This window comes from Chiloscyllium plagiosum, chromosome 4, assembly GCF_004010195.1.
Source record: "Chiloscyllium plagiosum isolate BGI_BamShark_2017 chromosome 4, ASM401019v2, whole genome shotgun sequence".
Lineage (NCBI taxonomy): Eukaryota > Metazoa > Chordata > Chondrichthyes > Orectolobiformes > Hemiscylliidae > Chiloscyllium > Chiloscyllium plagiosum.
In genome coordinates, this window is record NC_057713.1 from 110007022 (window position 1) to 110029323 (window position 22302).

Consider the following 22302-nt stretch of genomic DNA (forward strand, 5'->3'; position numbering starts at 1 on the left):
AGTGCCAGCTTGAAGTGATGGTACATACAATTTGCTTTGTGTGGTATCTAATTGTTTAAAATTGCTTCTGAGTTGTCTACATAACAAAACTCCACTCCACTAATTAATTAGTTAAGAAATACTTTTGTATACACTGACAAAGTGACAAGGTTGAACTGGTTGGTCCTAGATCTATTGGAGTTTAGAAGGTTGAGAGGTAATCTTGCTGAAACGTGTAGCATCTTGACGGGACATTAACAGGTTAAATATCAAGGGAACCTTTCTTCTTGAGTGGAGACCAGAACTAGGGCATACGATGTATTTAGCACAGAGATGAGGAGATTTTTATTTTCTCTGATGGTCGTTAGCAATGTTCCCTTTAAGTTGTAGGCCTTCTCCTCGGAAGTTCCATGCCTGCCACCTGGCATGCTGACAGATTCCAGAAGACCTCAGAGGTCTGTGCAGCAGAGAACATTATAGCGAACATAGGTTATTAGCATGCGGAATTCTCTTGAAAGCAGTGGAGGATTTTCAGTTAATTTACTTAATCCTGGGACTTTTTACTGTCAAGGATTGTGGGGAACTGACAGGAAAGTGAGCTTAGACCAGATCAGTCCTGTGCCAATCAAACACTTCAGCATGCTCTTCAGTCCTAAATTCATATGTGCTCTTTACATGTATAAGCATTTTTATAGTGTTTTTCCTAATCATTAATTAAATGAATCAGGGATAGATGTCTTTCAATGTTTTGATCTTCTCAAAAGTGTGAACAATGCAAAGACAGTTGCTCTGAACATTTAAACCATATCGAAATACTGCAGATTTTGGAAATCTTAAATAAAAGCTGAAAACGATTAAAGTACTGAGCAAGTCTGCAGACTTGATGAGAGATCTTGACTACAGCCCTGTTTCTCTCTTTGGAATTCTAATGAAAAGCCATCAAACTTAAAGTTTAATTCTGCTCTCTCCGCAGATGCTGAGTGTTTTGGGCGTTTTTAATATTTTATTTCAACACTAAATCTGTATTTAAATTGCATCCAAAATAGCTTAACATTGGTGCTTAATTATTTCTGCTTGGTTTATCATGTGGTTGATGTGTTCTTAGACCTGAGTGTGCCGGTTGCAAACTTTGGGTGATTCTATTTCAATCGAAAATCTCAGATTATGGCAGTAGTGGCAGAAATGATTGCGTGTTTGTAAAAGAACTGATACCAAGTGTTATAATACTACATTTAAATCTTACATTTAAAAATCAATCACAGTGCCGTGATAACGCTTTTGCACTCAACCCATTATCAACACGATGGATGGAATTTAATGAATGAGCATTGGTCCCTATAATGGAACAAAAAAGTGGGCGCCACTTCAGTTTACATATTGGAAGCAACAATGTGCCCAATCACAATACAAGTTTTAAATGCGTGTGTCGATCATGTGCTCTATATGTAATGCTGCAAAGGGGACAGCCCTCAGCAGCCTGCCTCCCTTCAGCTGTTAATGTTAGGGTTGCCACAAAGCATTCAGTTCAGTAATGAAACATTATTTAGTACAATGGTGGCAGAGGTGCTGATTCATTGTTTTATGGCGTGCATTACATGCATTTGTTGGAGGGCATTTGCCTGTTCGTGTTAGACAGTTATTGCAGATTGAAGATTAGTAGCATCTCACCAACACGGCAACGTGAGTGGCATGGTTTTAATTCTCGAGGCAATATGATGTGCTCAACATGCAGCATTTGCTGTCCTTCCCAGAAATGAAGAGCAGCAGATGGGTTGAGGTCACTGACAGACACAAGAAGAGATGTGCTACTTGTACCATCATAGCCTTAACAACATAAGGACTGCGTAGTTGGCTCATGACAGCTTCATTGACTTGAGTGTCAGGGTAGTCATCTCTTTTACATCCATGTGGTCCACTTTCCTTGGTCTCCTAGGAGCAGAGGACCTGTGCTGCGAGACACCTCCATGTAAGCTGCCAATGAATGCACAATAGGAGCAAGCAAACGTTTCCTGGTGAGGAAGTGATAGTCAGGTTGGTGCATCACTCATTGTCAAAGTGAATGAAAATGAGACTTGCCCTAATTCTCTGGAAAGCTCTCCGCATTGCCCTGACATCTGCAGCTGCTGGCATGAGATCCCTCAGCTTCATGTGAGGAAGTTAGCCACTCCTCCCTGTCCTCATTTGTCAATTTCCTCCCTACTTACATTGTCACATTGTGCAAGACACAGCAGGCAATGCAAATCCCGGACATTCCCTGTGACATGTTTCTAATGACTGCTCAAGGGATTGGTAACACGCTGTGAACACTATTACACTCTGTTCTATGATCCCCCTTTCAGCAGGAGAATCAACGTTTCAAGCATGCTTATGCTCAAGATGTTGACTCTCCTATTCTTCGGATTCTGCCTGACCAGCTGTGTTTTACCAGCACCACACCTTTTGACTCTGATCTCCAGCATCTGCAGTCCTCACTTTCTCCCCTTTTCAGCAGTCTACAACATCGTACTTTTCTCCACAGTGCTTTAAGATGATGGTACTGGTATCATGAGCCAAGTTCTTGTTACATAGGATTGCACCTGGGCAAGGCCCTCAAATAGTTGTGCAAGCTGCATGTTCCTTAATATGCACGTGCATTAAGAGCATACACCTGAATAGTTCTGTTCATCTTGCTGCAAATAACTTGAACATTAAGGGACTAAAACCTTTTGTGACTTACAAGTACAGCTGTAGCTGGCAGTTCTCAGGGAGCTCTAATGGTCAAATGTGAACAATTAATTATACCCTGTACTTTGGGGACCATGTGATGGCTCCACATCCAACTAAAGAGACCTTGGAGTGCAGATTCATAGCTCCTTGAAATTAGAGTCACAGATAGATAGGATAGTGAAGAAGGCGTTTGGTATGCTTTCCTTTATTGGTCAGACCATTGAGTATAGGAGTTGGGAGTCATGTTGCAGCTGTACAGGATGTTGGTTAGGCCACTTTTGGAATATTGTGTGCAATTCTGGTCTCCTTCCTATTGGAAGGATGTTGTGTAACTTGAAAGGGTTCAGAAAAGATTTACAAAGATGTCGCCAGGGTTGGAGGGTTTGAGTTACAGGGACAGGCTGAATAGGCTGGGGCTGTTTTCCCTAGAGCGTCAGAGGCTGAGGGGTGACCTTATAGTGGTTTATAAAATCATGAGGGGCATGTATAGGATAAATAGACAAAGTCTTTTCCATGGGATGGTGGAGTCCAGAACTAGAGGGCATAGGATTAGGATGAGAGGGGAAAGATATAAAAGGGACCCAAGGGGCAATCTTTTCACACAAAGGGTGGTGCATGTATGGAATGAGCTGCCAGAGGAAGTTTTGGAGGCTGGTACAATTGCAACATTTAAAAGGCATCTGGATAGATATATGAATAGGAAGGGTTTAGAGGGATATGGATCAAGTGCAGGCAAATGGGACTAGATTAGGTTAAGATATTTGGTTGGCATGGATGAGTTGGATGAAAGGTCTGTTTCCGTGCTGTACATCTCTATGACTCGATGACTTTATGTTTGAGTAGCCTGATCATCACCATTTGTTGTGAAACTGATGAATCAGTTGGCCTTTTCTGAAAAACGTCATCCTCCTGAACACATCTATATACTAAAGCTTGGGAAACACCACGCATGGCCCTTGTGGAGTTCTTAAATAAGCCACTGGTTTAGACGTTTAGTTATTTTGAGGGCAGCTGACAGAGGTTTCATCCAAAGCTATGGGGTGGTAGGAGTGCTCACAACTCAGTGCCTCACACCTGCTGAGAATGACTCTACCACTACCTTTCAAGCACCTCGAGGTGTTTGGTGCACACTCTGAACATGCACCGATGAATCAATGCTCCTCAATGATGAAGATAGCTCTGTTTAGGCTCCTCCTGACCTCCATCCTTGTGGGCTGGTACTTGCTGATGCCCTTCTGGCCTATATTGCTGTGCAACCATGACTGCACTATGGAGAATCCTCTCCATTGACTCATTGTAATACATAACCCTACACCTGAGCTCCTCCCACCCAACAATGGCCTCCTCCAACAAAAACGTGATCTTTTGTGGGCACCTGATCCCCAAGAAGACAGCTGTTTCTTCACAGCCATGTCAATGGATACTGCAATTGAATATCATCTACCGCCAGCCTTCATTTGTCATCCAAATGTCATACCTGTTGTATGCTATACAGCTGTCTCCATTGGACACACTGGACTAGATAACTGATTAATGGGCTGAAAATGTGTTGCTGGAAAAGCGCAGGAGGTCAGGCAGCATCCAGGGAACAGGAGAATCGACATTTCGGGCATGAGGAATGAGGAAAGTTTGTCCAGCAGGCTAAGATAAAAGGTAGGGAGGAGGGACTTGGGGGAGGGGCGTCGGAAATGTGATAGGTGGAAAGAGGTCAAGGTGAGGGTGATAGGTCAGACTGGGGTGGGGGCGGAGAGGTCAGGAAGAAGATTGCAGGTTAGGAAGGCGGTGCTGAATTCGATGGATTTGACTGAGACAAGGTGGGGGGAGGGGAAATGAGGAAACTGGTGAAATCCGAGTTCATCCCTTGTGGTTGGAGGGTTCCTAGGCGGAAGATGAAGCGCTTTTCCTCCAACCGTCGTGTTGTTGTGGTCTGGCGATGGAGGAGGCCCTCCTCCCTACCTTTTATCTTAGCCTGCTGGACAAACTTTCCTCATTCCTGAAGAAGGGCTTATGCCCGAAACGTCGATTCTCCTGTTCCCTGGATGCTGCCTGACCTGCTGCGCTTTTCCAGCAACACATTTTCAGCTCTGATCTCCAGCATCTGCAGTCCTCACTTAACTGATTAATGGGCCTCATCCCATTGACTGGAACCTGGCTGTCTTCAGACACCTCTTCCCCCACATCCTAATGTGTCCGTACTGTCCTGCTGCTTGAGGATGTGAGCACAAGTTCCATCCTCTTGCCAAGCCCTTCATCAGGAATAGAGGCAGAGAGCCTGCAGGGTGGAAAGGGTGCCTGCAGGCACCCTGCCTCTATTCCTGATGAAGGGCTTTTGTCCAAAATGTTGATTTTCCGGCTCCTTGGATGCTGCCTGAACTGCTGTGCTTTTCCAGCACCACTCTAATTTAGAATCTGGTTTCCAGCATCTGCAGTCCTTGTTTTTACCCATCCTCTTGCCAGCTTGACCACTGCATCATTGAAGGACTAGAGCAGCACATTCTCCATCCTTGCCTTGTCCTTTCCATTATTTTCCTGAGTAATATTCTCTGTTGAGTTAAATAAAGGCAAGGTGTCTCAGTTCAAAGACTGAACAATCTCACCTGGTGCATGCTGTCTTGAAGCTGTTGGGAAAATGTAGGCAGGAGATTCCGATCCACTGATTTAATCATAAAAATAGGACTTAATTTGGTTAAGTCCCCATTTAATGAATATTGGTCATAGTCTCTGACCAACATTGCATTTATATGTCTGATCTAATTCAGCTTCTGGTTCACATTATATAGTCAAAGAGTCATACTGTACAGTAACAGACCCTTCAGTCCAACTTGTGCATGCTTTGACTATATAATGTGAACCAGACATCCCAATCTGACCTCGTCCCATTTGCCTGTATCCCTTTAAACCCTTCCTGTTCATGTACCCATCCCTCTAAATGTTGTCATTGTACTTCCACCACTTCCTCCAGCTGCTTGTTCCACACATGCATCACCCTCTGTGTGAAAAAGTTACAACTTGGGTCCCTTTTAAATCTTTCCTCTCTCACCTTAAACTTACGCCCTCTAGTTTTGGACACCCCTACCCGGGGGAAAATATCTTGTCTATTTACCCTATCCATGCCCCTTGTGATTTTATAAACTTCTATAAAGTGACCCTCTCAGCACTGCTTTCCTCTTTATCAGCCTGCAACCCACAATACAACATCCTCCCTCCCCCTACTACCCCAGCACATTGGAGCTAACGTGTCTTTCTATGTCCTTGACCTGGGCATAAATGTTCAGCACCACAGAGTGAAGGGCAGCCCTAGGCTAGCAGCATCTGAATGAAGTCCTATCTATGGATCTGGGCTTTCCGGACATCACCAGCAGCATGAATGTTGCAGCTGTGAGCATTTCCACTGCGCCTACCATTCACTGCCACCAGACAGTAAATGAGAAGAAGATTGTATGGGAAAATTAAACATGGGCCATTGTGACTGAGTGGATCTCACCCAGAAAAACATTTTGCCAAAAAATGTGAAAACTCATCCCTGGTTAACCACATTACATTGATAACAGGTGATTCAGCAATGCCTATGAATGTCAGAGGGTGATATTTATGGTGTCTCATTGGAGATCATTATTGCCTGGCACTTGTTTTGCAAGATTGTTACTCGACACTTGTCAGCCCAAACCAGAATATTGTTCATGTCTGGCAGCCTTTGGACATGGCCTTCTTCAGTATCTGAGGAACTGTGCATCGTGTTGAACATTTATGTAATCAGTGAAAATCCCGACTCCTGACCTTATGATGGAGGGATGGTCAGTAACGAGCCAACTGAAGATGATGAAGCCTTGAATACAAACCTGATGTGTTCTTGCAGTGATGCCCTGGAACTAAGATGATTGATCTTCAACAACCATAACCATCTTCCTTGTGTTAGGTTTTACTAAACAATTGGACTATTAAATAACAAGAGACAGTCGTAACAAGACAAGTAAATAATCTGAAGATGTATCCAGAAGAAGTGCTCAAATACTGCCCTGATGCTAAGGGCTGTTGGTCTAATTTCTCTCTTAAGTTAAGCTCTTTTGTTTATATTTGGAACAAGTCTGTAATGAGGTCAGAAGCTGTGTGGCTCTGGCAGATTCCAAACTGAGCATCAGTGAGCAGATAATTGTTGAGTAAGCTTTGCTTGATAGCACTGTCAATGTCGGATTTATCTTGTTTTCTGTGGACAGGATAAACTATGCAGTTTTCTGCATTACCCAGGAGATGTCTGTACTGTAGGTATACTAGAGAAGGTTGGCTAGTGATGGGCTAAATTCTGAAGCACAAATCTTCAGTCATAGTGCCAAGATGTTGTTACGGCCATAGACTTCAACAAATTCACTGTATGTGTGTGAATCAAATTGTTTGAAGACTAGCATCTGTGTTGCTGGAGACCATAGTGGAAGTGAGGTCAATAGTTTTTGTGGTACTTCTGGTTGCAGACCATTGCAAATTTTCAGCATTTTTTCTTGCAGTGATCTGTTGGGCTACCTCATCTTTGAGGACTGGGATATTTGTGAAGCTTCCCCTTCCAGTTAACTGTTCGATTGTCCACTACATTTATGACTGGATACGTCAAGGATACACAATGTACTTTAGGTAGAAGACTTCATTGTCAATCACCAAGAGTGGTTTGGCAGCACATTACTGACTGAGCTGGTTGAGTTTTTAAAACTACTAATTGTGAGGATAAAAACCACCTGGAAGTCTTAAAATTGAAGATAAAAAAAGTAAAACGAAAGGATGCATATAAAATCAAAACGCAGCCGCTGCTGGAAATCTGAACTGAAGTTGCTGGAAACACTCATCATTTCTGGAGAGAGAAGCAGAGATAAAACTATCACTGATTTTATCAGACTGATTTTATCAGGTTAGAAAATAGTATGTTTTAACGTGATTATAATAGCGGAGAGTTGAAAGGAAACAAAAGAACATACTGGTGCAAAAGAAGGGAGACATTCAATAACAAAAGACAGTCGTAATGACACAAGTAAATATCCAAAAGATGTCTCCAGAAGGAGTGTGAATGTCATAATAATAAACAACTTCCATTTGGAAGCAATCATGAGAAAAGCTTAAAATGCAGTGTTCAAAGAAAAAGAAATAAAATTGGTATGAGTTGCAGGGGGTGGGGAATGCGGTGACAATCTGAAGTAATTGAAACTCAATGTTGAGTCCAGAACATGCCCACTTAATGGAAAGATGAGGTGTTAATGTTCGAGGTTGAGTTGAGTTTCATTGAAACAGGACAGTAGACTGAGAACTGAGATGTTAAGGTGGGAGCAAGGTGGGGATTTAAAATGGCAGGTTACTGGGTGCTTGGTGTCACACTTACAACAGAAGGGAATTGTTCCTCAAAGCAGTCACCCTACCTGTATTTGGTCTCTGTCAAGACCACATCATATAATTTAGCTTCAGCTGCCAACAAGTAGCTGATTAGTCTGAGAATGACTGACCAATTGCCAATGACAAAGGCCTCTGCCTGCCAAGAACTATGCAATTGGCTCTCAGGTAGCTGAACAGTTTGAGGGTGTGAATGTTTTACAGAAACCTTCCAATCTCTGGAGGAGATGAGGTTGTTTATACTCTGCAGTCAAAGGCATCTCGAGCCTGAAGGTGGCCAGTTTATTTCTCCATTCCAGATGCTGTAAGCTGTGATTTAATTGATAAATTTAAAGAACTTTGTAAGTAGGAACCAGTCACCCTAGGCCTCCTGCAGACACATGAAAATACCTGGAGAAGGAAGAACAATTGGCATAAGAATCATTGTTGCAAACACTGAGAACAGGGACTATTTAATGACCTTCACAGTCTTCCCTCTGCCCATAATACCACTTGGTTTCCCCTCTCTGTGTCTGTATCTATGAGTAGAGGGGAAATTTAAAAGGGGATCAGAGTTTTAATAAGTAGAGTTCTATGTTGATTGATCATAATTGTTTACCTGTAGCTACAATCTACATGTAATCTCAGGATTACTCCTTGCCACATGCTAATGGAAGGAACAGGAAGATGATACAGTAAAATGTGTGGCTAAAGGGCTGGTTAGGAGGGAGGGATTCAGATATTTGGATCATTGGGCTCTCTATCAGGGCAAGTGAGACCTACACTGGATGGGCACCAATGTCCTTGCAGTGAGGTTTGCTAGTGCTACTCAGGATGGTTCAAACTAGCGTGGCAGGATTGGGGGAATTAGAGCAAGAGGTCAGAATGTCATGTGATTGAAGAAAAGAGAGGGGCCAATTTGAGTAAGTCTAGTAGGAAAACAGGCAGGGCCAGGTTAATGAACATGGTAGGACTAGCAGTCTGAAGTATTTATTTTAATGCAAGGAGTACAACAGATTGAGCAATCAGGTTTAGAGCCTGCATTAGTACATGGGACTACGATGTGGTAGCCATTACAGAAACCTGGTTGAGAGTAAGGCAGGAATGAGAGCTCAGCGTTTGAGGGTTTACAAGTTTCAGGCATGTTAGAGAAGGATGTAAAAGGGGTGTGGAGTTGCATTACTGATTAAGGAGAAGAACACAGCTGGACAAAGCGTGGACATCTTGGAGGACTAATCCAGCAAGACCTTATGGGCAGAATTTAGAAAGAAGAAAGATGCAATCACTGTGATGGGGCTATAGTGAAGGCCTCCTAATACCCAGAAGAAATTAGGGAACAGATATGTAAGCAGGTCATGGTATTGGTAATTTTATAATCATAGAATTCTTACAGTGTGGAAACAGGACATTTGGTCCAGGTCCACACTGCCCTCCAAAGAGTAACCTACCCAGACTCATTCCCCTATCCTATATTTACCCCTGATTAATGCACCTAACCTACACATCCTTGAACACTATACAATTTAACATGGCCAATTCACCTAATGTGCACATCTTCGGACTGTGGGAGGAAACTGAAGCATCCGGAGGAAACCCACGCAGACTTGGGGAGAATGTGCAAACTCCACACAGACAGTCGTTTGAGGTTGGAATTGAACCTAGGTCCCTGGTGTTGTGAGGCAGCAGTGTTAACCACTGAGCCATAATGAATTTCTTCAATATTCACTTGGACTCCTTTAGTACAGGGGCTTAGAGGGCAGAATTTGTTAGGTCTATCCAGGAGAAATTCTAAAAGTGATACATAGATAGCCCAGCTAGGGAAGGGCCATATTGGACCTTGTATTGGGGAATGAGCCTGGCTAGGTGATAGAAGTTTCAGTGGGAGATAATTTTGGGATCAGTGATTATAATTCTGTAAGTTTTAAGATAGTTATGGAAAAGGGTAAGACTGGTCCTCAGGTGAAAGTGCTGAACTGGTGGAGGCTAATTACATCAATATTAGGTAGGAACTGGAAAAATTGGTTTTGGAAGCAGCTGTTTGAAGGTAAATCCACATCTGACATGTGGGTATCTTCTGAAAGCCAGCTGACTAGAGTTCAGGACCAGCAGGTTTCTGTGAGGAACCTTGGATGACTACAGATGTTGTAAGTTTAGTTTAAAAAAAACAAGAGAAACATATGTAAACTGTAGGAAATAGAAATCAAATGAGGAAGCAGAGAAGAAATTAGGAGGGCTAGAAGCAGCCATGAAATGTCCTTGGAAAGTACAATTAAGAAGAATCCCAAGGCATTTTATGCAAATATTAGGAGCAAGAGGGTAATGAGGGAAAGGGTAGGCCCCACCCATGCTCAAAGGAGGGAATTTATGTGTGGAACCACAGGAAGTGAGTGGTCCTTAATGAGTACTTCGCATTGATATCCACCAAGGTGAAAGACATGCATGATGGTAAGTTTAGAGAGGGGTTTGTTGATACTCTAAGGCCTGTCGATATTGAGAAAGGGGAGGTGTTGGGTGCCTTGAAAAACATTAAGATAATTATATTCCCAGTGTCTGATAATTGTCTAATGTTGTTCCTTTGTTCAAGGGATAATGCAGCAAATTATAGGCCAGTGAGCCTTATATCAATGGTCGTGAAATTACTGGAGAAGATTCTTAGGGACAGGATTTACTTGCACTTAGAGAAGAATAGATTTATTACGAATAGTCAGCATGGCTTTATGCAGGGAAGGTCTTGTCTCACAAACTTGACTGAATTCTTTGAGGAAGCAACAAAGATGATTGATGAGGGTAAAGCAGTGGATATTGTCTACATAGATTTTAGCAAGGCCTTTGACAGGGTCTGTCATAGCAGGCTAGTCCAGAAGATCGAATTGCATGGAATCCTTGGTGAATTAGCAAGTTAGATACAAAATTGGCTTGGCCATAAAAGAAAGAGGGAGAGTGTGTGTGTGTGTGTGTGTGTGTGTGTGGGGGGTTGATTTTATGACTGGAGGTCTATGACCAGTGGTGTTCTGCAAGGATCAGTGCTGGGACCTCTGTTGTTTGTAATATACCTCAATGATTTGAATGAAAATATCAGTTGTCTGATTAGTAAGTTTGCAGATAATAGGAAATTTGGTAGAGTTGTGGATAGTGAGGAAGGTTGTCAAAGAATATAGCAGGATATAGTTCGCCTGGAAAGCTGGGCAGAGTTTAACCCCGACAAGTGTGAGGTGATGTGTATTGGGAGGTCAAATGCAAGAGGAAGTTTACTGTATATGGCTTGGATCCTTAGCAGCATTGATATATAGAAAGATCTTGGGGTCCAAATCAATAACTCCCTGAAAGTGGCAACAGAAGTGTTGCGCTGATAAAGAAGGCATATGGCACACTTGTCTTCATTAGTTGGGGGATTCAGTATAAAAGTTAGCAAGTCATGTAGAACTGCATAAGACTCTGGTCAGGCCATATTTGGAGTATTGTGCACAGTTCTGATTGCCACACTACAGGAAGTGGAGGCTTTGGCGAGGTGCAGAAGAGGCTTACCAGGGTGTTGCCTGGATCAGAGTGAATTAGTTATAAGGAGGGATTATTTTTGCTAGAATGTCATAAACTGAGGGGGGACTAATAGAAGTAGATAAAATTATGAGGGGTATGGATAGGTTGGATAGTCAGAATCTTTTACCCAGGGTCAAAATGTCAAATTACTAGAGAGTATAGGTTTAAGGTGAGGGGGAAAGTTTAAAGGAGATTTGTAAGGGAAGTTTTTTTTACGCAGAGGGTGGTAGATACCTGGAAAGGGCTGTCAGGGGAGGTGGTAGAAGCAAATACAAGCAAATTTCAAGAGGCATTTAGACAGACACATGAACAGGCAGCAAATAGAGGGACAAGGTCAATGTGCAGGCAAATGGGATTAATTTAATTAGCATCATGGTTGGCATAGACATGGTGGGCCAAAGGGCCTGTTTCTGTGCTCTACTATTCTATGTTCTACAAATTTTTATTTGGAGTAAATAGTCTTTCTTATTAAGTATTGAAATGTTGTGTGTACTTTCTGTCAACTTGGGTGTAAAAACACAGGTAAATTGGGAGATTCTGCATAATTTAACGAAAATTCTTTAATTTTTGTGATCGTTTTGGGAATAGGGAGCTTGATTTTCGGCTTGCTACACAGTAAGGTATAACATCTCCCCAGGGTAAAAAAAAATCTTTTGGTGTCACAGCCAACTTTAAAACCTCAACCTACATTGCCCCTAAAAAAAGATTAAATGCTTATTCACCACATTGCTGTCCGCGAAACTTTTCTTCATGCAAATTGACTGCTGTATTTATCTACACATCAACATTTCGAAAGGAGCGGCTGTGAAACTTCTCAAGACGTCCTCACGCTATCACAGGGGAGTATAAATTTAAGTTTCTTTCTTGAAGCATACTCAATTAATTTCAATCTTGCATGTACATGTAAAGTGGGCCATATTGAACGGGCCCCCATGATCATTTGCCAACTTTCCCTTCCATTAATGTCAATGGAACTTACATTTGAGCACTGAGGATAATGAGAAGCTAATTTGATATCGGACATTTTAAATTATTGTCTCATTCTTATCTGCTAACCATCCAGCAACAACATAAATTCCAAAGAACAAAATGCTAAGCTGTGTTTCAGACCTAGTAGATAATGCTGGATAACAGAACTGTCACTAAATGATGAAGGGAACTATATTTAATATCAGTACTACAGTCAAAACATCCTGGTCAGTTGGATCAATAAAATGAGAAGGGACCTTCCAAAGACAAAGTCCGCAGGCACTGTGCAGCTCAAGTGCTGGACTGACAATGACAGCTCTGTGAGGGCAGAATTTAACAAATTGTTTTCATTTCATTTTTCTTAGAAAATGTGACAGGTCTCCACATTTTCTAAAATTCCTGTGTTTTCATTTTTGAAAGATTTGGACCAGATGTAATAATCCTTTAAATTACTGTCCTCTTTTACAAGGAGCCTTGAATGTTATTGCTCAAAACTAATATTTTCACAGGCTGTACTTGAATAACATAAGTGGATGACTGCGAGAGGATGCTCACAAATTCAGACATGCATTTCAAGCTGTCAATTTCAGGATATGATAAGTCAGTCCTTTAGTTTTTGATGTTCGTCTTTTTTTGAATCCTTAGATCATTTGTACTTCAAGCTTTCTAGAGTGCAATGACAGCCACTCACAAATAGTAATTTAACAGTTGCATTCATTTTCTTACTCTGAAAGATTAAATTGTTAGATTCTTGCTTTGTGTTTATAAATATAGTTTCAAAAAGAAAGATATCACCATCACCAGAAATAAATAGATGATGACAGATAGACAAGAGTCTGTTATGCTCCAGGGTTTTCAAAAGCAATGACAATACAAAAGAAAATATATGCACTCTTCATAAAAGGGACCACTGACTTCCTAAATGTTTAAGATTCGGTCTCAATACACAAAGAAGGAGATGAGAAACATGTTTGGTACCCATCAGTATTCCTAATTTTTGTCTGGAGTAGCTCCTAATAGAAATAACTTCATAATATTCTGGACCCTCGGGGCCAAATAATTTGCAATGTCTGCATTAAAAGCAGGCTGCACCACTGAACCAATTGGATATGGGCAAGCATTATGAACGACAAAGGAAAGACAAACTTCTTCACGTTGGGTGAAGCTCATACAGTTAGGTCAGACATAAGATGGTGCGTTGTAGCGCTTGGTGCCAAAAAGGCAGCATGAAAAACTATTTTGATAATAGACTTTGTGCCATGTCACTGCCAGCTTCTACTGGTAGACATGACATAATTGGTGATAAACCTGAAGGAAATTATTAAGATTTCTTCACAAGCTCCCAACTAGTGACCATACCATTTGAGCCAGTGCTGCTAATAGCAGAGTGAAACTGATCTGTTAATAGAGCACAAAACCAAGATAAAAAACAGTTAAATGCACCACTGAATGCTATTTTTAGTAACACAGGCACCCTCATGTCAATTTGGTTATGTTGGCAACACGCTCACTTTAGCGTTGTGAAGTTTTTTGGATAGATGCTTACTATGAAGACACAAATGGATTTGATTAGATTTCCTACAGTGTGGAAACAGGCCCTTCGGCCCAACCAGTCCACACAAACCCTCCGAAGAGCAACCCACCCAGACCCATTTCCCTTCTTGACTAATGCACCTAACACTATGGGCAATTTAGCATGGCCAATTCACTTGCCCTGCACATCTTTGGACTGTGAGAGGAAACTGGAGCACCCGGAGGAAACCCATGCAGACACGGGGAGAATGTGCAAACTTCACACAGTCACCCAAGGCTGGAATCGAACCTGGGACCCTGGTGCTGTGAGGCAGCAGTGCTAACCACTGAGCCACCGAGCCGCCCCAAATTTCTCACTGTATCTCACCAAACACACCTTGTTAGCAACCTACCCCACCCCAAGGCATCCCTCACATTTGACTCTATTCCCATTTACCAAGCAGCATTCATGGAACAGCTCACTAATCAGTGGATATCCACCAAAATGCTAGACCTTTTTTGCACCCGTGCTATCTTTAAAATCTGTTGTGCACCCAGGCAACCACTGTCAGTGCACAGCTGCCCTGCCTGGTCCTGACATTTACCCTGGACATAGCAGACAGGAGGAAATCATCACCAATCTTTGAGGGGAGGGACCTGGAGGTCCTGCTGAACGGATGTTGCCAATGGGACTTACTTCTTTCCCAGGACCAAGAGAGGAGTCCATGATGTCAGACTATGTCACTTTGGTCAGAGGCAGGTGACCTGGTTAGAGCAGTTTTAGCTGTTTGGTGGAATGCCTAGCATTATAAGAAGAAGGTCAATGTCCTTCTCCACTCTGCTAACATACCACTACCTTCTAGCAAATACCTCGCATTCATTTACCTCTGCTACTACAGTCATGCCCTTGCAAGATTCAAACTCTTCCATTCTCATTATTACCTGAACCATCTTCCATCAGTTCACTTGCATGTATCCCTAAGCGATACCAATAACCCTGCATGCCTTTAGTGCTGCTAACTCACTTGCTTGAGACATCTGCCCACCGTCACCAAAAATAATAGCTGTGCCACCCACATTCATTTCTCTTGATATCTGCCTCATCTTCATTCCAGGATGAAACTAGCTCACAATAGGTTTGAAATGGACAAGATGGTAGTGGACTGCTTAACATGTGGTTCCTCACACCTTATGGGACAGCATCACAAATCTAACCACCTAGTGGATGATTGATCATGTTCAAGCCTCTGGACTGGTAAGTGCCCTTGACTAACTGTGCTGGAACCCCCCTGAGTGAAGGCTATCCCTCTTGACTTATTGTGGTCTACAGACAGCTGTTACAAGCTTTCTGCCTTTGTGTCCATGCTAAGTGGCAATGCAATGCAAGATAGGGATACTGTGAACATCCAATCTCTGAGTGGGTGAGCACCATGACAGCAAGTGAAGAGCCTGGAGATGCAGCCTGATCCTGTCCATGAGCTAGGTGCGTATCCCTGAACATACAGTGTCCTTGCAATAGCATTCCAATGACAGTTGTCAGTGCAGCTGGAGCTGCAGCACTGAAGTGCAGAATTGTCCTGTAAGTGGATCGGAGATGTACTATGAGAGATCATAGAGGCTAGCATATATCAGATACCAATTTCCACAAATGTGGGGTGATGTGACTGGTACCCATGAACTGTGGCTTGAAATGCTGGTGCCAACATGGAAGTCCTTTGGAACAAGCAGTGACCTGATGTTGCCAAGTGTTCTAATTTCCATGTTGCAATTTCTGAACATCTAGCTAGATAGGAAGCTGATTATTACTGTGGAGATTTAGTCCATAAACAAAGTCTTTAAAAAGTTATAATCCCCCTTATTTAGCAATTGCTGCTGCCTCGTGAGAAACTCACCTCACCACTCGTCAAATACCTAAAAGATGGAGTAAGATGCTACCAAGGTTAAGATGGGCCTCACTAGACTTCTCTTATGATTCAAATCTCCTCAATGCCTACATTGCTCAGATCTCTAAGTTTCCACTGATAAATTCTAGCCCCATCCCAGGGCTTGAATACTCCTGTGTGGTGCTGAGGGAATGCGATGCTTTAGAGTTGCTGTTAATGTGAAAAATTAAACCCAATTCCCTCTCTTCTTACACGAACAAGTTAAAGAAGACAAGAATTTAAATTTATATATTATCTTGCACATCCTAAAGATGTCCCAAGATGCTCTACAGTTGATTAATTAATGCTTATGTGTAGTCACTGTTATAATGTAGGAAATGTGCCACATGGAACTTATAGCAATAAGATAATAATTGCCTCAACCAACATGTCAAAAAAATGAGCTAATGAATATTAAGCCAGGATGGAAGGAGAACTCCCCTCCACTTCTTATATGTCATCTTTTACATTCACCTGAGAAGGCTCTTGGAGAAATATATAGGTCACATGCTATAATGTGCATTTCGTCAACACAAGTTCGCTGTCACGCGATTGACGACTGGGGACACTGTTTCTAAAGCACAACCTTTTAAAACGTGTGTTGGATGTATCGCAATCACATCAACACTTCAAGCGCTGTTTCTATAGCCTAATTTTGTTATAACACAGGGTTACACAAGTATGCAACCATCGCATTATAGAAGAGCTGACTGTACCTGACAATTCAGCACGTCCTCAGTGCTGCACTGATGTTTCGGTCACACTTGTGTTACAGGTAATCTAAGTTGTTTTTGGCCACCATGTCTACGAACATTTGATCTTTGTGAAATATCTGATGAGTGCAAATTGGTATCATGGTTTCCTCCATAGCAATAGTAATTCCTTGGGTATTAAATGTGCCAAATTTTCGAAAGATCTGAAAGTCCTTGATAAATGCAGCTTTCTCTTCCATAGTGGGTTCTGATATTACAGCTGCCATCATCTTGCACATATTATATCATTGTCATGAGTTAGGGCATTTTGTAACTTAAGCTTGTTTACAAACGATGTCAGGTCCGGAGTGAAAAAAAATCAATCTTTATATTATTGCATTAATTATTTATCAGACCAATGGAATTCCGCATAACCTTTTGAAGGTGTTGGAAACACAACCATTTGAAGGACAAGGTGGTGACTTGTTTCCTTGCACTGTGCATTGAAGTTTCTTGCCAATTACTTTACAAGAATATCAAACCGCACAAAAATGCATGAAACCTGTATGTTTCTTGGCATCCTTACCCATCTTATTTTTTCATTCTTGTATCGGTTGTGAGTGTCACTGGCAAGGTCAGCACTTGTTGTCCATCCCTAATTACCCTTGAACTCAGTGGCTTGCTCAGCCATTTCAGAGGGCAGCTAAGAATCCATAGCATTTCTATGGATGTGAAGTTACATACAGGCCAGACCACTTAAGGACAACAGGTTTCTTTCCCTAAAGGGCCAGATGGGATTTTATGACAATCATTAGTGGGCGGCATGGTAGGTGGGCGGCATGGTGGCACAGTGGTTAGCACTGCTGCCTCACAGCGCCTGAGACCCGGGTTCAATTCCCGCCTCAGGCGACTGACTGTGTGGAGTTTGCACATTCTCCCCGTGTCTGCGTGGGTTTCCTCCGGGTGCTCCGGTTTCCTCCCACAGTCCAAAAGATGTGCAGGGTCAGGTGAATTGGCCATGCTAAATTGCCAGTAGTGTTAGGTAAGGGGTAAATGTAGGGGTATGGGTGGGTTTCGCTTCGGCGGGTCGGTGTGGACTTGTTGGGCCGAAGGGCCTGTTTCCACACTGTAATGTAATCTAATTACATGGTTGCTCTTAGACTAGCTTTTAATTCCAAATATTATTGATTTCAAATTTCTTCATGGCCGGAGGCAGAGGGTGTTTGTGTGACTGGAGGCCAGTATTAAGTGGCGTACCTTATTGATTGTGATGTACATAAACAATATAGATGAGAGTATGGGAGGGGCAGGGGATGATGAGTAAGTTTGCTGATGACAAGAAGATTGTCCAAATGGTCAATAGTGAGGAAGAAGGTCTTCAGGTGACAGGAGGATTTAGATAGATTGATCAGATGGGCAGCTCAATGACAGGTGGATTTAACCCTTGTAAGTGTAAGGTGATGCAGTTTGGCAGAAGTAATAGACAAGGGAGTACTGAATGTATGGAAGGACACTAGGAAGATCAGAGAAACAGAGGGATCTTAAGGTTCTTGTCCACAGATCCCTGATGCAGGCAGGATAGGTTAACAAATTAGGATGACATACGGGATAATTGCTTTTACTGGTTGAGGCATAGATAGTAAAAGCAGGGAGGTTATGCTGGAGCTGTACAGGACTTTGGTTAGGCTACAGCTGGAGTACTGTTTGCAGTCCTGGTCACCACTCAAGAGGAAAAAATGTGATTGTACCCAAGGAGGAGTTTCTGAGGAACAAGGAGATGTTGCCTTGGATGGAGCATCTTAGCTGTGAAGAGAGGTTGGATAAGCTTAGGTTGTTTTCTTTGGAGCAGAGAAGGTTGAGAGGGACCTGTTAGAGATGCATAAGCTTATGAGGGACATGGTTAGGGTGGATAGGTGGAACAATGAGGTGGCATAATTTTAAGTTGAAAGGCAGGAGGTTTAGGTGGGACTTGAGGAAAGTTTTTTTTCACCCAGAAGGTGATAGAGGTCTGCAATGCACTGCCAGAGAGGGTAGTTGAGTAAGAAAATGTCACAACCTTTACAAACCTGGATGAGCACTTGAAATGTCATAATAATCATGGGCTCAATGCTGGAAGGCGAGACATGCACAGATTTCATGTATGTTTGGCAGTACAAGCTTGATGGGTCAAAGGGCCTCTTCTGTGCAATATGATTCTATGATCTGTCATGTATGAATGACTGGCAAATGGTGCAGTAATTCCAGTGCTTCCAATCAGACAGTGTTCATCTCAGCCTCTGAAGACAAAAGAAAATCATATTCTGATGATAACTCAATAAAAATCACCCCAAAGAGGTTATGTAAGGCCGGAACAGGATTAGGCTGTTTGGTCCCTCAGGTCTGCTCCACCATTCAACAGATCAAGGCTGATCCCATGTTACAGGTATACTTGGCATCAAAGCCCCAAGAAACAAATGGACATAAGAATGGGCTGCCAATTCACTACCTTCTCTTTAACATTATTGCTTAATCAGGATACATTCCTCCCCACCAAATTGTCTTTTAGTGCTTAAACGTGGAGTTACTTAGCTATCTGATTAACATTTGTAAAAGGAAAGATTCAGTGGGAATAATTTTGAATTCTTGTGAGAGTGTATGACTGGCAGTAGCCAACAGCTGCCCATTGTATATCTTATCAAAATCAAAATTAGCCTCCCTGCTTTTATTATGCTCTTATTTCAGTTTACTGAGCATTCATTGGTAAATCGGGCTGGCAAAACAGTCATGTTTAATTTCACAATTTCTTCTTTGGGTTAACTAAATATTCATTTCTCACTTCAAGTATGCTCGAGTGAAAAACACTGACTGAGTGATTTCTTCCCCCACATTTTGCCATAAATTGGGAACAAAACTGCCAAATCTGAAATGCTCCTAGCATTTAAACTTTATCTTTTACTTGAGGCTTGGAGCCTCTTGAGATCAACTTAAATTTTACAGATTAATGTGATTCTAAAATACAATGTGATTTTAACATGAATCACCCATTTGAGCACTTGCAGTTGCTACATTAATGGAGACACAATTTAACTCTGTCTAACATCTGCAGTTCAGAAAATAGACCAGAAAAGAACCTGATACAGAATAAAAGGACCAGCATATCTGATAGACACCTGAGCTTTGCTTCAATCAATTGCTTACTTTTATGGGACTTGTCAGAGGGGTGGGTGGGGGTGAGTTTGCTGGAGGCTCACTGATGCATCCGATCATACAAAAACAAAGAACACCAAAAGATCAGCTGTCATAAACCTATGCTTGCTGCCAAAACATAGATGCAACACACTATGGATCCTACTCATCTATCAGTTTCTCTATCTCCAGGAAAGCTGACAAGAGCATTCAAATCAGAAAAAAAACAAAAACACAGGGAAATTCTTTTCTAATTCCTGATAGTAACCAAGTAAGTTTCAGAAAACTATGGTGACTGGGATGTCTGCAGTACTAAACTTCCAAACTCAATTGTCAGCTTTATGTTCTTTTTCAGCCTTGACTCAATTAGTGTCTGTCTTACCTCTGAGTTAAGTGGCTATGGGATTGTGGGTTCAAGCCATGCTAGTTCTGAAGAGTGCTGCATTCCCAGAAGTAGCATCTTTCAGAAGAAACATTAAAGCGAGACCATATCTAACCCCTTAGATAATTGTAAATGATTATGTAACACTGTTCAAAAAGAAAGAGGAATATCTTTCTGGTAGTTTGACCAATATCTATCCCTCAGATAAACTGGCAGCTATGTTTTCTGATAATACAGCAGTGACTACATTTTCCTTATGTGGATATGAAGAACTTAGGACATCTCAAAATTATGAAAGGCATTTAGATTTAAAAAGTTCTTCTTTGAATCATGTCAGCCAACTTTAGAAACTTGTCCGTCTTCCATTGGAATGTTTGCAACAAACCTGCACTGAAAAGTCCAGTCAACGTTTCTCTAATTCTATTTCCCCATTTTTCTCATTTCTTTACCTGACGCTGCTGATTCTTGTTGAGATTCATGTTTGCTGGTAGACATTTTACAAGTGGCCAGTCTTCCCATGCAGGCATGTCCTATCCACCTTCAAGCAAGTGTAACTGTTCTTTTCTTCCTAGTTATAGGAAGTACTACAGCACTAGCTTTGAACAATGAAAAGGATTTGAACCTGGGATTTCCATTTTTTGCATGAGCTCTATAAGATACTGAAGAGTGCCTTTACCTACTAGCTTGCTCAGATATCAATAATCCAAAACAAATCTTGCAAAAAAAGTCCTGTCAACATTTTGCATTATAAATTCTGAGAGCCATATTTAAATACCATGGTTGAGCATTGACAATTAATGACAATGCTCTGTGCAGTCCTGACAGAATGCTGTACTGCCAGAGATGCTGTCTTTCAGATGAAATGTAGCTTTAAAAACTTAGGGATTGTTTGTTACTTTGGTCAAAACATGAGGGCAATCAAAAATAAGCAGCTGCTTACATACAAGCAGATTTCAGGGTGACATGAGCTTTGTAAACTTATTAAGGAAAGAATAGAAGGACATCTCAAAAATGATGAATAATGAATAATCTCAAAAATAATGAATAATCAGCATGGACTTCAAAAGAGAATATCTTGCTGGAACAATTTTATTGCATTAATTGGGATAGTAACAAGAAGCGTAAATTAGTGGTAACTTAGCAGATTCTAGCGAGTTTTGAGAAGATTTGTAGCTCAGGTTGAGGTTCTGGATGTAGGTTTCTCGCTGAGCTGGAAGGTTCATTTTCAGACGTTCACAAACCAGGAGCCCCCCTCAGACCCATAGTCTCACTACCTGGAACACCAATTACAGATTGGCCAAGGAGCGACACCAAAAACTTAAACACTTAGTAGAAGACTCAAGCCACTCCATCCACTCCACCCAAGAATTCCTGAAGACCATCAAAGACACCAAGAAAGAAGAAGATGAAATAATGGTCTCCTTCGATGTAACAGTCCTGTTCACATCAATCAACATCAACCTGGCCAAGAAAACGCTGACTACACTATTAGAAGACCCAAAGATACATGCACCAAACACCACCAACTTCATCAGCAAGGACAGTATCATCAAGCTAGTGGACCTTTGCCTTATCACCCACTTCACTTTCAACAACAAAACCTACCGACAAACCAGCAGAACACCCATGGGATCTCTGATATCAGGGTTCTTAGCAGATACAGTAATGCAGAGACTCAAACAAACAGCTTTGCCAACCATCCCTCCCAAACTTTGGGTCCGCTACGTGGATGACACCTTTGTCATCACTAAACGAAACAAATTAGAGACCATCAAGACCATCAATAATATCCTAACTGACATAAAATTCACTAAAGAGGAGGAAAACAACAACAAACATCTAGAAATGGATGCGAGTGTGAGACCAAGGCAGAATCTGCAGAAGAAAGTTCCAGTTGTACTCAAGTCCAGCCTATAAGTCAGGATAGAAGAGTTGGAAATGAAGGAAATAATCAAAAACGTGAGGCCTAAAGAATGGATTTGAGCGTGGCAGAAGTTAAAAAAAAACCTAGGAAACTGAAAACATAGATAAAAAGGATTTGAATAAAGCTTTCAAGAGATAGTGTTACTTAACACTAACCTCTGAGGAAATT

General features: G+C 41.8%; 1 protein-coding gene across 5 annotated transcripts in view; it reads right to left on the minus strand.

Moving 5' to 3' along the window:
- pou6f2 (POU class 6 homeobox 2) overlaps positions 1-22302 on the minus strand; it is a 581389-nt gene that overhangs the window by 173977 nt on the left and 385110 nt on the right. The gene's annotated exons all lie outside the window — the stretch shown is intronic.